Source organism: Ochotona curzoniae, unplaced genomic scaffold (genome assembly GCF_017591425.1).
Source record: "Ochotona curzoniae isolate NIBS_2020 unplaced genomic scaffold, NIBS_Ocur_1.0 contig_1328, whole genome shotgun sequence".
NCBI lineage: Eukaryota > Metazoa > Chordata > Mammalia > Lagomorpha > Ochotonidae > Ochotona > Ochotona curzoniae.
In genome coordinates, this window is record NW_024465041.1 from 242,628 (window position 1) to 247,098 (window position 4,471).

General features: G+C 39.1%; 1 pseudogene; it reads right to left on the reverse strand.

The window, feature by feature from the left end:
* Window positions 1-1,335: 1,335 nt before the first annotated feature.
* Window positions 1,336-3,122, reverse strand: LOC121146450 (annotated as a pseudogene).
* Between the last annotated feature and the right edge of the window lie 1,349 nt (window positions 3,123-4,471).

Below are 4,471 nucleotides of genomic sequence, written 5' to 3' on the forward strand. Positions count from 1 at the left end.
CTGCTGCCCCGTCAGACATGAGGGATGGAGGTTACTCTAGGCGGGCCTAATCCGTAGTCTCTTCTGCCTCTGCTGGGTGAGCGGAGGTGCTTGAGGTGTGTACCACCTAAAGTTGTCCACTGCTCCCATGGAGCACTCGGAATCACAGTGACGCCTCAAAACAGTCCTATCCCAGCACCAAAGAGAGCAACATGGAACTACACGAGTTCAACAAATGGATGGGATGTTCTTATGACTTTTGAAAATTTTGTTTTTAATATTTTTATGGATATAAAGGGAACAGGTTTCAGGTATTTCATAAATACAACTCTAAGAAGTTAGTCATACTTCCCTGCAACCATCTCACCTTCTTCCTTCCTTTTTTTCTTGAATTTTTTTTTTTTTACAATAATGTAATTTCAAGGTTTTAATCATGGTAGTAATGACACGTAAATAGCAGAAAGACTATATGCTGTACAGGAGTATTGTCAAGGGTTAATAAACTAATCAAATCACAAGATGCTGTTTTCATTCTTATAATTCACAGATTTTTGGTTTGTATTGGGTATTAGCTGTAACATATGAGGAAAAGCATAAAATATTTTATTTTTCATGTAACTGGATTCTTACATGCAGGATATCTGAAAAATAAACTATCAAGCTAAGAAGGAAAACATTGAATAGTGCCATAGGATGTTATTTGACAAGAATTTATATCATGAGAATTGTGGAGAATAGAGTTCTACACACTTAACTTTATATACTTCAATGAGCATGCATAATGCTTATGCTAATTAAGATTCCAACAACAATTTGTATGGAATGCCAACCAGCCATCAAAAGAATGAAATCTTGTCTTTTTGGAATAAATTCAGTGCAACTGGAGACCGATTCATATACTGTAATACGCAAGTACAAAAAAAAAGATGAATTTATTTGTTAGCTAAAATAGAATTTAAACAATATAGGAATCGATTATAAGAAGTAGCATGAGCGTATAGAAATACAAATAGAATTGAAAGTTTTTTAGCACATAGAAGATCACATCATTAATATCCATCTCTCCATGAAAATTTTGTGTCCCTTTGTATTTCTGGAGGAAGGCTGACAATAAATGTGGGGAAATGAAAAATATCAGAAAGAGTGTTGAGTTACAAGAGATAACGCATAGAGCAATGCAATGGGCCATTCATTTGCAGTATACACACAGAAAATATTAATAATAGTAAAAACTGAGACAGCTACCAGAGTAAGCAAACTCTGCTTCTTTCTGTAATAAATGAATCAGAGTGTCTGACACTGAGACTTGAGACATGAGGTCATTAACACCCATCAGCCCCAACACCATGCAATCTACTATAGTTTATGAACCACTAATTTTTTCAGACCCTTCTTCATGTCTATATTCCTCAGGCTGTAGATGAAGGGGTTCAGCATGGGGGGGTCACCACGGTGTACATCACTGAGGCTGCTGCAGTTAAAGCTGAACTTGGGGCAGTACTGTCACTGAAGTACACACCTAAGCTTGTGCAATAAAAGAGGGAGACAACCAAGAGATGAGAAGCACAAGTGGAAAAGGCCTTATACTTACTTTGAGCTGATGAGATGGCACAGATGGAGGAACCCCAACAGGAGACCTCACAACAGCAGCACAGACACAATATAGAACATGAGATCATTAAGAAATGTGTCAGAGCAGGCCAGTTGGACCACCTGATTCAGCTCACAGAAAAAGTGAGGGATTTCTAGGTGTGTGCAGAAGCTCAGCCTCAGCACCATTAAAATGTGTAACCTGGTATTCAGTATGTTGCTGACCCAGCACACCAGAACCAGCTTCACACAGAGCCAGGGGTTCAGGATGACCATGTGGTGCAGCGGGTGGCAGATGGCCACATAATGGTCATAGGCCATCACAGTCAGGAGAAAATTATCCAGATCTCCACATAGCAGAAAGAACATCTGTGTGATGCAGTCTGGATAGCTGATGGCTCTGCTCTGCATCTGGATGTTCACCAGCATCTTGGGGATGGGTGGAGGTGAAGCAGATGTCAGAGAAGGACAGGTTGGCGAGGAAGAAGTACATGGGTGTCTGAGTTATGGGTCTGAAAGGATGACCAGAACAATAAGCAAGTTCCTGCTTACAGTGACCAGGTACATGGAGAGGAATAAATCAAAGATGAGATGCTGCAATGCTGGGTCCTCTGAGAATCCTAGGAGAAGGAATTCTGAAAGCTGAGTTTGGTTTCTCAGTTTCATGTGGTGCATGTCACTACCAGGAAACAATACTTTAACTTGAATGATACCAAGTAGACTTATCCAACAGAGCAGAAATCCATAATTCATGTTTTCCCATTTAGAATGCGACTCCCATAGTTGGAGATGGCTCGGTTTCCATTAGCCCTTCCTAGAAGGATCACTGACAAAGAATCTCTTCCCACCCTGAGTATCAAAATATTGCTTTCCTAAAGTATCAAATATTTCTCACATTTAAAGAACCACGTGTCAAGTAGTTCCTTGACTACTCGAAATCTATTCATCAGTGATTACAAGCATACCTTTGACTTTCCAATTAAATGCATGAGAAACAGCAAAGAGAAAACACGAGAAGAAGCAGTGTATAATAAATGGTTTCACGTATGTTAAGAAATCCTGGGATTCAATCGTGGTTATGAATGATAAAATGATTTTCAGGCACATGATGCAATTGACGCCAGAAGTGGTATGACTTTGAGTAAATGATTCAGTCATGCTGGCAATGAGGAATCCCAATGGTGTCACAGGATAAGAGCAGCTGAACATGGAGCAGGTTGGAATTATGTCTAAAACTGAATTACTAAGACTCAGTTTGCAGAACCATAGTTGTGCTGATTTAATAAGTGTAAAACCAAAAATCAGTTACTGATTTTGACAACAGAAAACTACAGACTTTCACAAGTCCTCTTAAATGTCACTAAGAGGGTCCATGACAAGTCTTGGCAAATACAGCCAACAAATTCACTTATTGTTGTGCATACACTTTGTAAAATAGAGTTTTCCAATTTTGATGACCTTTCCATTGTTTGGATTAAGAGATTTTTTCACCAGATATTTTGGAGCATGATGACATACCTTCTAAGTTCAATTTTCTCTGCACTGAAGTACATTCAAGTACACATGAAATGATTTCATGGCAGAAAAGGAGCTATCATAATGATCAGTCTATGTAGATGAGAAGACAATAAAGACAGGAATAAAAGTCTCTCACCTGACAGCACACCAGGAAAGTGCTGATATTGCAGGAGAAAATAAGAATGACAGGAAATCCTTGAGTGTATCCAATCACAGGTGATGTAATAACTTTCTAGGTGTCTTTGATAGAGCTCTTCTTACTGCATCATTAAGACAACATTGACTTATGTGAGAGCGCAGTAAGAGAAGACAGAAGACCCTGCGACCCATGTGTTCCAGCAGTTGCCAATATCAGGATTTCCATACAGACATTTCCTCTCTCCTGGGTCTTTCCTGTCAATACTGGGCAGTCATTTACACCCCCTCTTAATAACCCGAATGGCCAGTGTGGTGACTCAGTCTGTAGAAGCTATTCCAGGTCCAGGAGTTGTGATCAGCCCTCCTGTAATCAGTTTCAAGTGTTGGACAGCCAGGTCCCTTCACATTGCAAAACTGAAATGACCTCACTCCATCTACCACATGTCCCTCCACACAGAAAATTCCTCCCCTACTCCCCCAGATCTCCAAATACTACAAAGTTGCTATGTGCACTCAGCAACTTATGCCTCTCACAAATAGCTACCATTTAGTTCCTTACTTTAAAATGTTTTGCTTAATGAGACAAGCCAGTTTCCCTAAGACAATTGTAATGTGTTTCCCCTAACATGTCATAGTTAATATTGAATACAAAAATTATATAGGAATGGAAAGAGCATCTTGAGATTTGATTGTTGTTTCTACTCCTGGGAAAATGCAATTTCTCTAAGTTTTTACTTGTTCAATATGATGGTTTGTGATGCACCAAGCTGGTGCCAAGTAAGTTGTAGTTAACACTTTTTATTCAAATTCATTAGAGTTATATTTTTTCAATAGTTATATAGGATAATATATGAGGAGATGGAAAGGCAATTACCATGACTTTATTATTATATATTGTACATACATATCAATTAACATATTATATACTCAAAAGAAGTAGAGACATTTCCTGTAATTTTATATAAACAGATAGAAAATTGTGTATTTAAAATAAAAGTAAAACTGAGTTCAGTGGATTTCACAGGAAAATAATACCGACTGTGGCATCATATGGGTCAAAATAGGTCCATGTAGCACCCAGATGTAACATCCAGCAGGTTCTGGTAGATCAGCACCACCACCAACCTAGCTATGTACAGGACACCTGGGATCTCCCTAATCCTGGGACCTGCTCCAACCATAGGTGAAAGAAAGGTTGCAGAAACAACAGTGCAACCTCAGCAAGACAGCACAGGAGGTGGAGAGT